We start from the raw sequence: 12,613 nt of genomic DNA, 5'->3' as shown, positions 1-12,613 counted from the left end.
CAGTCAAGAATATAAACTTACTGAAGAGTTTTTGCATATTGTGACTTCCAGATTATCATATTTCAAAAAAAGTAGTTTATAGTTTCTTTATAACAAAATCCACTCAACCCCAAAGCTATAGTAACTTCAATAATTCAGAAGCTAATTCAAGATCTCCCAGTGAGCAGAATGATCATCATGAACATTCTTTTTTTGCTCTGTAGGTATAAATGCCAGTCTAGGGCAGTCCTGGTTAATAAAATGCCAGATTCATTTGCATACTACAATATCATTGTAATAATATTGAGTATCTAAACATGCTTACTACTGCCAATAAAAGTAAATTTATTTAGCTCAAGACCATTCTTCAAGCAGGAATAATAATAATGACAAATAATGTTAATTGCCAACACACAGTCACTATTGTTATACATGTCACTTTTTTTTTTTTTTTGCCACACTGTTAACTATTTATTGAATGAGGCAGTAATAGACAGAATGGAAAACGACACAGAATCCATGCTCTGCTACTGGGGTTCTGCTTTTCTTTTTCTTCTTGGCAATTTCTCAAACTATCAGGAGGGTATTTCACCACAAAGGAACACGGACTTTAAAGCCCCTGGACAGTTTCACAACGATGATAAAAAATGATAATTAAAAAAATAACAAATTGTAGAACTAGGACTGTTTTATGTAAATTTCCCTTCCCTCCCCCCATTACGTACAGGAAAAAAAAAATACAAAGAACACTGGATAGTTTTATATAAAACAAGCAAATACAAGAATCTGAAACTTTTCTCAAAGGCTGAGCAAGATGTGAAGAATCTTTTTAATGTTTCGTTAAAAAAAAAAACATTAAATACACAGTCACACACGGGAGTGGCAGGGGTGGGGGGGGGGTGCCCAGGAGGAGCGAGGAAGAGTCGTCCCTGTATTCAAGGAGCAGAGATTTGGCCTGTCAAAAAGTCAGGTGAATTTAACCCCTGGAGACTCAGGGCTTGTGGCTGAGAAATCACAGAATTTTGTTACAAAGAACACCCAGACCAATTAACAGCCGTGAGAAGGAAGCTGTGGGGCCTGGGCCTAGCACAATGCACCTTGGGACAGCTGCAAGGTCCATTCTGAGATCGGGCCTGATCTCTCCAACTTTAGGAAGCACCCTCAGCCCTTCTCTCTCCAATGCTCCTCAGTCTGGCGGCTAGCCTTCTCACACCAGGAGCCCCTGTCAGTTCTCGTCTCCTCTGTTAAGCTACAGGAAGTCACAGGAAGGGAAAAAGTTGCTCCCATCGGTGCACCCTGGTCTTTAAAAGATTTTTCTCTCCCTCCTTCCTTTCCCCTTCCAACTCCTCTCACCCCCTCATTCTCTCTCCACAATGCACACACCCACAAGCACACGCACACACTCCTCAAACCTTTAATACTTCTGTCACCTTCAGTTCATATACATGACCAATTGAGGACTGACCTTAAAACCAAAGCGACGGGTTAATAGTCGTGAGATCGAGAAGGTTTCCTGGGGAGGGGAGGAGATGGGAGGCTGAAGAAAACCCTCTCGGTCCTGCCTGGGAGCTTTAAAGACATTTCATTTGCCTGTGGCAAGGTCAGCATCTGGGCCAGCCCGAGGAGCGTCTCAGCTGCCAGACCACGTGGCCCCTTGATCTTGCAAGCATAGTTTCTGGACCTCACCCCAATCCGGAACCTCCATTCTCAGGTGAGTCCAGCAGGGAGAGTTCTGGGTGGCCACTGGGAGGCAGCTTTGGTGAAGGGCGTGGTCACCTCTGCCTGAGTTTGTCAGTAGCTCAACGCATGACCCTGGTATGAACAAAACCAGGTGGCTGTCTGGCCACGTACCCTACACCCACTAAACTGGGTGAATTATTTTTCCACAGCTCACCTTGATTTCATACAGATAATTCCATGCGGGTTTCTTTTATATATATATATATATACACACATATATATATATACTTTATATATATATGTAAATGTGTATATCCATATGTACACATATACATATATTCACACTCACACATACACACACCGAAGTATACACACGTTTCCGCAGAAAGAAGTCCTGCCACAATTTGGCTTTTTCGGGACCGTGAAGTTGACAACGCAGTATCTGTTTCCACCAATCCCAGGAAATCAAGAGTGGTGCTTTTTAAAAAATGCAATTCCAAAATCCACTGCCTTTCTTCCTTTTTAAAAAAAAGGTTAACAAAACTTTTCTTCCAAAGTCGAGAGACTTAATTCCATTTGATTGCACCTCTGCAAACGTGTAAAAAATTTTGAAGTAGACTAGAAAATGATGCCATGGCATGGCTGCATGTCACTGTTCCAACGTCACCACCTCCACAGCCTGGCCGTCCATGGTGACTGCGCTGTCCGATATCCTGGTGGTCACAGGGGCCATGGCCACCTGCACCGGCCCGTTACCATGTACCAGACTGTGGTGACCAGCCTCGCCCAGGGTACATGTCACTTTTAAAAGCATCCTATGTATTCACTCCAAACAGTCCTTGCAGTAGATTCTATCATTATTCCCATTCTACAGATGAGGAAACTGACAAAGTTCACAAAACTAGTGAGTGCAGAATCAGGACTTCAATCCTAAAAAAATCAGTCTCTAAGTTCTGCAACTACTGCTCTTTACTTCTCTTGTCCTTTCATTCAGAAATTGTCATTTTTAATGGATATATTTGGGAAAACATTTACTCACAGAGGTAGCTAAGGGATAACTATAGATCCAAATATTATACTTCACAATATGCTGCAGGCAAGTATAAATGTGAACCTGCTGAAAATGGAGAGAAGATCACAGGCTATTACTCTCTATTCATAAACATAGGTCCCACACAGGCTCCTTTCTCATGGACATGCCCAAGCTGGAGCCAGGAATGCTGAGCAAGGACCCTGCTACAGAGTGTGGACACAAAGATGTCTCAGCTCCACAGCAGCTGGGAGTGGGGGACACACACACAAGACACACACAGGGCCCCTCCATAGGGCAGACTCGTTTCTGATGGAAAGAAGAAGTGTTCATGCCTTCAGCAAATAGTTATTGCTTACCTACTATATGCCAGCATTGCTCTTTGCTCTTAGGGTTTCAGTTCAGTTCAGTTCAGTCGCTCAGTCGTGTGCGACTCTTTGTGACCCCATGAATCGCAGCACGCCAGGCCTCCCTGTCCATCACCAACTCCCGGAGTTCACTCAGACTCACGTCCATTGAGTCAGTGATGCCATCCAGCCATCTCATCCTCTGTCGTCCCCTTCTCCTCCTGCCTCCAATCCCTCCCAGCATTGGAGTCTTTTCCAATGAGTCAACTCTTCGCATGAGGTGGCCAAAGTACTGGAGTTTCAGCTTTAGCATCATTCCTTCCAAAGAACACCCAGGACTGATCTCCTTCAGAATGGACTGGTTGGATCTCCTTGCAGTCCCAGGGACTCTCAAGAGTCTTCTCCAACACCACAGTTCAAAAGCATCAATTCTTCGGTGCTCAGCCTTCTTCACAGTCCAACCCTCACATCCATACATGACCACAGGAAAAACCATAGCCTTGACTACACGGACCTTTGTTGGCAAAGTAATGTCTCTGCTTTTTAATTTGGGTTGGTCATAACTTTCTTCCAAGGAGTAAGTGTTGTTTAATTTCATGGCTGCAATCACCATCTGCAGTGATTTTGGAGCCCCAGAAAATAAAGTCTGACACTGTTTCCACTGTTTCCCCATCTATTATCTGCCATGAAGTGATGGGACCAGATGCCATGATCTTCGTTTTCTGAATGTTGAGCTTTAAGCCAACTTTTTCACTCTCCTCTTTCACTTTCATCAAGAGGCTTTTGAGTTCCTCTTCACTTTCTGCCTTAAGAGTGGTGTCATCTGCATATCTGAGGTGATTGATATTTCTCCTGGCAATCTTGATTCCAGCTTGTGCTTCTTCCAGCCCAGTGTTTCTCATGATGTACTCTGCATAGAAGTTAAATAAGCAGGGTGACAATATACAGCCTTGACGTACTCCTTTTTCTATTTGGAGCCAGTCTGTTGTTCCATGTCCAGTTCTAACTGTTGCTTCCTGACCTGCATATAGGTTTCTCAAGAGGCAGGTCAGGTGGTCTGGTATTCCCATCTCTTTCAGAATTTTCCAGTTTCTTGTGATCCACACAGTCAAAGGCTTTGGCATAGTCAATAAAGCAGAAATAGATGTTTTTCTGGAACTCTTGCTTTTTCCATGATCCAGCAGATGTTGGCAATTTGATCTCTGGTTCCTCTGCCTTTTCTGAAACCAGCTTGAACATCAGGAAGTTCACGGTTCATGTATTGCTGAAGCCTGGCTTGGAGAATTTTGAGCATTACTTTATTAGCATGTGAGATGAGTGCAATTGTGCGGTAGTTTGAGCATTCTTTGGCATTGCCTTTCTTTGGGATTGGAATGAAAACTGACCTTTTCCAGTCCTGTGGCCACTGCTGAGTTTTCCAAATTTGCTGACATATTGAGTGCAGCACTTTCATAGCATCATCTTTCAGGATTTGAAATAGCTCCACTGGAATTCCATCATCTCCACTAGCTTTGTTCATAGTGATGGTTTCTAAGGCCCACTTGACTTCACATTCCAGGATGTCTGGCTCTAGGTGAGTGATCACACCATCGTGATTATCTTGGTCGTGAAGATCTTTCTTAGGGTTTAACAGTAATCAAAATAGACCAAAACTCTTCAAGGCATTTGTATTCTAGTGGAGAAGACAGACAATAGCATAATAAATAAGTAAAATACATTGTAGGCCAGATAATTTAAGTGCACAGGAGAAAAAATAAAGTAGGAGAAGCAGATAGAAACAATCGGGTGTAATTGAAAGTAATTGAAAGGTAGAAAGGGAGACCTTTGTGAGATGTGATTTGAGTTGCATAGAGCATCTTTTTGGGCTCTCTTTGCCCTAAAATGAAATTGCATCCCAAAGGATGATCATCTGAAGATTACAGTGTAAAAACAGTTATTGAATCTCTATCATTTCAGTCACTCAGAGTCAGAAAACATAAAACCACAAGTCAAAACAGAATTTTCACAGATTTACCTGGGAAAGAAAAGAAACAGAAAAAAATGATCCCTCACACATTGAGTTGACCTTGTTTTCCTCTGTCTTCCATCTATTGATTGGGTCTACATGCTCTGCTTATTCACCCAAAGGATACATGAACCAAGATGACTGGTTGGAACATTAAAAATGACATTAACCATTTGCTTTTGCTTCCCAGTTCCAAAGGTTTGGTCTTTTTTTTTTTTTTTTTCCACTTCATAGACTTTGGTGTCTATGCACACTTTGGTGTCATGCACACTTGGCTGTCATGCCAACCCAGACTCAGCTAAATGGTCAGGGGCAGGAACAAATTGCCTTTAGAATTTACAAAGCTCTACTGGAAGCAAGTACAATGTACAGCAGACACAGAGGAAGAAGCCTGTTGCAAGTTGAGGACGCCTGAGCCAGCTCTTGGCCATATGGATGGGCACAGAAGGTGACATTCCTGCAGCAGCAACAAGGTCAAAGGCCTGGTGGTCAAGAGGGCTTAGTATGTGTGAGGAATCACACAGCCTTCCTTGCTGCTGGCCGACACTGTACCCGCGAGAATGCAGATCAGCACAGGACCAGCTTCCAAGGTGTTTAGGTCCTCCCCCATGGACTGTATAACCCATGGGGTTGCAAAGAGGCGGACAAGACTGAGTGACTTTCCTGCTGGTGCAGCATCTTAATTCCTTGTGTCCTGTGACTGGGTAGCACCTGAAGCTCAACAACTTCCGCAGCACTTTTACAGGGTGGAGAGAAAGTGAAACTGTGAAAATGTTAGTCACTCAATTCTGTCTGAGCCACCAGGGGAGCTCCATGGGTGAAGAGAGGGAATCTGAGATACAAGATGAAGGACAAGTGGCCTTGCATGAGGATGCCATTTCCCCGCCACCTTCCCCTGTACACCCCAGCCTCTGAGCATTTGAGGGTGGGCTTTCCCTCTGGACCCCATGACAACAAAATTGCTAGTTTCGGCTTTATGGGGCAGTGGTGAGAGATGGTCCCTGCCAGTCAGCATGGAAACCATCATCAGGCCTCATCTGCCACGGGAGTCTGGGGCATCCTCCAGTGGCTGGTGGCCTGCTGCAGACCCCTCATAAGCACAAGCAGGGGAATGACACGACCATGCCCTTTCTGAGTTTTTTGAAAGTTGGAATAATAACATATATGAAAGTGCTTTGCAAACCTTAAAGTCTTTTGTTATCCCCCAGCCATAGATGGCTTAGTAATGTTTGCAGCATGAACAAGGGAAAGAAAGACAGACCAACCATGAAGGAATAAATTCCCTGTGCTCCCAGAAGGGCAGAATGAGAACCCTGAAACCCATGAGAAGAACTGATCACAATGATTTCATGGGCACCATCCAAAAAAAATCAATGGAAATGACCTGAATCAGAGACTCTCTAAGCATCTTTCTGTGTGTCTATTTTATCCTGGAAGCTCTAACAAATAATTTTTTGCTTAGAAAAGCCAGCAGAAAGAAATCAGGCTGGGAGATATGTAACCACAGTTCAGCTCACTGAGTTTTTGAATTGAGAAGTTTAATAAAGCAGGGAATACCATATGCTGTGAAAATGTTCATGAGGACGTGAGGAAAGAAGCAATAAGCCAAAGAACCCAATAAACTGCTGAACAGGAAAAAGCATCTTATTCGGTTCAGTAAACCTGGCATCTTTGAGACTTTAAACTTCTTTTTTCTTCTGCTTGTGCTAGGGCAGTTTTCAATCAGCTGTTCCATATAAATATCAGAGTCTTTCAAGCTTATTTGTACTCTTTGCTTCAGTGATCCTGCAGACAATTTATCCTACACTGTTTATAAGGCTAAGTGAAATCCCCAGTTCTACCTGAATTCTTTTTCCCCCTCTAGAGATTTTACTGCCTCCAGGTTTGGGTTGCCTTCAACTTGTGAGAATAGTGTATTCCACTGCATCCTTGAGAGTCCCTTGGACAGCAAGGAGATCAAACCAGTCAATCCTAAAGGAAATCAGTCCTGAATATTCATTGGAAGGACTGATGCTGAAGCTGAAACTTCAATACTTTGGCCACCTGATGTGAAGAATGGACTCATTGGAAAAGACCCTGATGCTGGGCAAGATTGAAGGCAGAAGGAGAAGCGGACGACAGAGGATGAGACGGTTGGATGGCATCACCGACTCGATGGACAGGAGTTTGAGCAAGCTGTGGAAGCTGGTGATGGACAGGGAAGTCTGGTGTGCTGCAGTCCATGGGGTGGCAAAGAGTCGGACATGGCTGAGCGACTGAACTGAACTAAACTGAATCCTTTCTCCCCTTTCCTTTGGATGCTGTCCTTCATTAACCACAAAGGTTTCTCTTCTCCAGTGATTCCACTGGCTTCTTCAACTTCCTCTCAGGAACAAGCAAGCTCTCACTCAGGGACGTGTCTGCCATGTACTCAGAATCAGCAACACCTTCTGGCTTGTTCTTCTGCAGGCTGGGCTACTTCAAATTGTCTAACTATAATCCCAGCAAAGCCAGTGTCCTAGAGACATTCATCAGTTCAGTTTAGTTCAGTTTTGGAGAAGAGAATGGTAAATCACTTCAGTATTGTTGCCTTGAGAACCCTATGAACAGTATGAAGAGACATTCATACTCTAGTCGATAAAAGTTTCTCCACAGGGTCTGACTTTTGATTATACTGCCATGAGAACGTATTGGAGGAGGAAATTGATTTATGACATCAATATGCATGGTGCAGTCATTTGTGATAGAACTCACTACCTGATATATGAAAAACATTTAGAATGATCAGCTTTGTTATAGTGGTGGAACGGCTTTTTCTTACTCTTGGTACTACTTCTGTTCCAAAATATGACTAAATTATATCTGCATGCTAAGTCACTTCAGTCATGTCTGATTCTTTGGGACCCCATGGACTGTAGCCTGCCAGGCACTTCTGTCCGCAGGATTCTCCAGGCAAGAATACTGGAGTGGGTTGCCATTTCCTTCTCTGGGGGGTCTTCCCAACCCAGGAATTGAATCCAGGTCTCTTACACCTCCTGCATTGGCAGACAGGTTCTTTACCACCAGCGCCACCTGGGAAACATATCTAGAAATAGTTAACTCTACTCTTGATACCACTCTTTCCTTCTACATTAATGTCATGTTCAGCATATAAAATTTGACACAATAATTTAGGCCAAGAAATGTCATCATATATTAGGAGTAGCATTTTTTAAGGCTGTCCTGACATTGGAAGGACTGATGCTGAAGCTCCAATACTTTGGCCACCTGATGTGAAGAGCCAACTCATTGGAAAAGACCCAGATGCTGGGAAAGATTGAGGGCAGGAGAAAGGGACAACAGAGGATGAGATGGTTGGATGGCATCATCGACTCAATGGACATGAGTTTGAGCAAACTCCGGGACATAGTGAAGGACAGGGAAGCCTGGTGTGCTGTAGTCCATGGGGTCTTGAAGAGTTAGACACGACTTAGCGACTGAACTTCTCCTTAAAATACATTCTCTTATTTCCTGATCCTAACTTAAGTTAGGAGGAAGAGAGAAAATCGGAAGATTGTCAAGACCTTGATGTAAAAGATCATATACATCTTTTAGCTTTTCACTTAGATGTCAGCTCCTCCGTGGTCTTCTGTGACCCTCCCAGGCCAGGTGCGGTATCTCTTGTGGGTTTCATACTGTGCCCTGTTAGTAAACACATAGCACACATCACTGTATTAATTCATCTGTCTCCCCTCACACAAGATACTCTGAGTTTGCAAGTTACCCTCACAGCCCACAGTGGCAGATGAGGTCCCTCCATAAAGAGTCCATAAATAGCTAAGTGTCATCTAAGAAAAACAGAATTCAATTTCCCTCATGCTCATCAGTATTTTCATATAGAATTTATTTAAAGTAACAAACCAAATAAAGTTCATTTTAAAGTGTTTGCTTATGAGCTACACAACAACTCATAAAATAAGTGAAAATGGGAGAAAAACCTTAAATGGTTTCCCCAGTCACTTAACTGCATAAAGGCCAGGTTAGCCTCTTTCCAGTTTTTGCATTTCTCAATCTGCAGGCTCCCCAAGGCTTTGGATCTGTTCCTTCTAGCTTCTTTGGAGGCCAGAGGAGGAGTACACACTCCACTCCATGCCCTCGCTATGTACTGTGTGCCCCAGCTTCACTGATTCTCTTGAGGGTCCACTTTCTCTTTGTCAAAGGAAACTCTGTGACTCAGCAGTTTATAGTCTGCCTTCTTAAACAAGTAGTCCTTTTTGCTCAAAGCAAACACGATTAACCACTACCTACTACACAACAATTAACTTAGAAAAACACTGAACAGATCTCTGTATAATCAGGAAATAGCTGCCTATAATTCATACATAGCTAGAATTAAAATTTTTTTTCAGAGTGAGATGGCAATTCAGCCACACTTGGCCATGTTTTCATAGTGAATGCTAAACTATAACAAAGAATTCCTCATAAAGGAAGTGTGCTACTCTGATTTCTTTCTCACAGGATAAAGATGCTATTTTACCAAAAATAATTTGTACCTTGGCATCTGGTACATGCAAATTGATGAAAATATAAGACTCCATTAAAAATAAGGACATGAAAGCCTCTGGTTCACACAATATGCAGACTGAGAACTTTGGTGGATTTTAGAAACGTGGGCTTCAGGCTGTGTTCTGAATGCATGGCGATAGGTTTTATAGTTGGTCTGTTCCTAACAGGTGTGAAAAACACACCCCGTGTAAACCCCCTTGTCGTTTACTGCAATCACGGTATAGAGTTTATACTAAAGTTGTACCTCTTTGTACTTCCTCACAGTAGGAACACAGAAATCTGAAAGACTGGTAGCACTGATGATTGTTAAATACAGACTTAGAAGGTCTGCATATTTTAGGTCCCTGTTACATAGGTTCTGTGATTCATTAAACAATTCTTCCTCATAGAAAGTAAAGAAGATGCAGACCCTGTCCTCAGGTGGCTCGCAGTCTGGTGGGGGTGGGCATGAGGGGAAGGAAAAAGGATAAAGAAGAAACAAACACGAGCTGAGTGTCTGCTGTGGGTCAGGCACTGTGTCCAATGTTATACATAATTTCACTTCATCGTCACAGTAACTCCATGTGGTTTCGATGACTAGCTCTGTTTGTCAGAGTAAGAAAGAGAGGCTCAGAGAGATCTGTGCCTTAAGATTACCATCCTGGTGGTGGCTGGCTGCAGAGCAAGGTGATAAGAGCTATAGGAGTCAGAGAAGGAGGCGGGCCCAGGTATCTGAGTGGTGATAATATCCTCAAGTTGGATAAGAAAACGGAAGGTGGGAAGAAGGTTTGCAAGGTTGGATATAATGAATCTATAAGATCCCGATTTTGATGTCTCTGTAGACGAGATCCTTGAGACGTTGAAAATACGGGTCTGGAGTTGACGGGAATGCCAGGCTGAAGGCATGAATGAGATCCCTAGGGGTTCTGGACAAATGGAGAATAGAGGAGGCTAACGACTGAACTTTGGGGTTAAAAGGCAAATAAAAGGTAATGAATCCACCACGAAGATAAAGCCGGAGTTGTGAGAAACACAAGGAACATGGTGCTGTGGAATAAAAGCTGTAGAGTAGAAGCAGGTGACCAAAGAGGGCTGCCTCAACTTTGACTTTCAGGATGAAAGGGCTTGGCTGTGTTATAGGGACCGCAAGAGTCTGATGGAGTGGAGAGGCAGAAGATGGACCAGAAAGGGGACAGTCTTCTCACACTGAATGGCAATATCCATCTAACATGGTTTGTCTTTTCATTCCTTCACCTCCAGACTCAGCAACAGGTTGTGTAAAGTGTCTCAGAAATGTTTGTTGAATGGCTGAATGAATGATTTAAATAATTAATGCTTAAAAGATCCCAGAGAAGACGGGAGGAAATGAAATGCAGAGTGCAGATGGTAGGGATCAACCCTGGTCAAGAGGGAGGGTCACCTCTTTCTTTCAAACTGGAATCACTAGCACTGGGCATGCTGCTGGAATAAAGAGACACTCAAATGTCTGTGGATGAAATGAAAGGAATTATATTAAGTGTGCTATCAAAACATAGCTTATCAGAGTTCCTTAATTTCACAGTTAGAAAATTCCATTAAAAATAAGTCTACTAAACTAAATTGAACTTTGATCATCAACAATGATTTTGTAGTGGATGTGCCATTAATGGGGCTTCCCTAATAGCTCAGCTGGTAAACAATCCGCCTGCATGGCAGGATCTGGTTTGATTCCCGGTTCAGGAAGATCCACTGGAGAAGGGATAGGCTACCCACTCCAGTATTCTTGAGCTTCCCTTGTGGCTCAGCTGGTAAAGAATCTGCCTGCAATGTGGGAGACCTGGGTTCGATCCCTGGGTTGGGAAGATCCCCTGGAGAAGAGAAAGGCTACCCATTGCAGTATTCTGGCCTGGAGAATTCCATGGACTGTCCACGGGGTCGCAAAGAGTCGTACATGGCTGAATGACTTTCACTTTCATATTCATGCCATTAATAAAAGGACCTTCTCTTGATTTTTCACCAAGAATGGAAGAAGCCTTCCTTGGTTGATGGTTTAACATTATGCTTGAAAGAGGAAACTGATGATTGAACATTGTAGAAATTATTTTCAAATATAAAGAAGATTCTCATGCTGCTGTAACATAGTCTTGCATTCATGGATACATTAAAGATGAGATGCTTAAAAATAAGAATGAAATGTGGAAATCTGCTCTTCTAACTTGGTGTTAATCCAAAGGATGAGGATAGAGGCCCCAGGAAGAAAAGAGAGAGAATGTTAAGAAATTCTTTTAAAAATATAATCGTACAGGCCTAGAATCCCATTACTACGTCAAAGGAATATAAACATGTAGCGAATTCAGAAATTTCTTTGGAGGCCTTACCTTTTCCATTTGTGTCCTCCAAGTGCCATCCAAGGCGACCAGGTAATCCTGCCCCTCCCCCAGATAAGAGCTCATGCTGCATCACACAGCTCTCTGTCACAGAAACACCAGCCCTCACAGCTCCCTTTGGATCTGAGTTCTCTTCTGCTGGAGAAGGGATAGGCTACCCACTCCAGTGTTCTTGGGCTTCCCTTGTGGCTCAGCTGGTAAAGAATTTGCCTGCAATGTGGGGGACCTGGGTTCAATCCCTGGGTTGGGAAGATCCCCTGGAGAAGGGATAGGCTACCCATCCCAGTATTCTTGAGCTTCCCTTGTGGCTCACTGGTAAAGAATCTGCCTGCAAAAATATGGGAGACCTGGGTTCGATCCCTGGGTTGGGAAGATCCCCTGGAGAAGGGAAAGGTTACCTTCTCCGGTATTCTGGCCTGGAGAATTCCATGGACTGTATAGTCCATGGGGCTGCAGAGAGTCAGACATAACTGAGCGACTTTCACTACTACTACTCTCTGATTTGGGAAGTCTGCATTTCCACACACACTGGCTTCTATATTCTACATGAAATAGCATTTCTATTTCTTGGCCAGGATTCCACTGACAGGAATGCAAAGCCAGCCATTTTCAAATGATGTGGCTATTCCCACAGGTTACAGAACACTGGAGAATTGTCACATGGTCCCAAATCATTCAGTGAATAAACTTGTTTTGCTCTGTT

Source organism: Ovis canadensis, chromosome 10 (genome assembly GCF_042477335.2).
Source record: "Ovis canadensis isolate MfBH-ARS-UI-01 breed Bighorn chromosome 10, ARS-UI_OviCan_v2, whole genome shotgun sequence".
Taxonomy (NCBI): Eukaryota; Metazoa; Chordata; class Mammalia; order Artiodactyla; family Bovidae; genus Ovis; species Ovis canadensis.
This window is presented reverse-complemented; position numbering follows the sequence as displayed.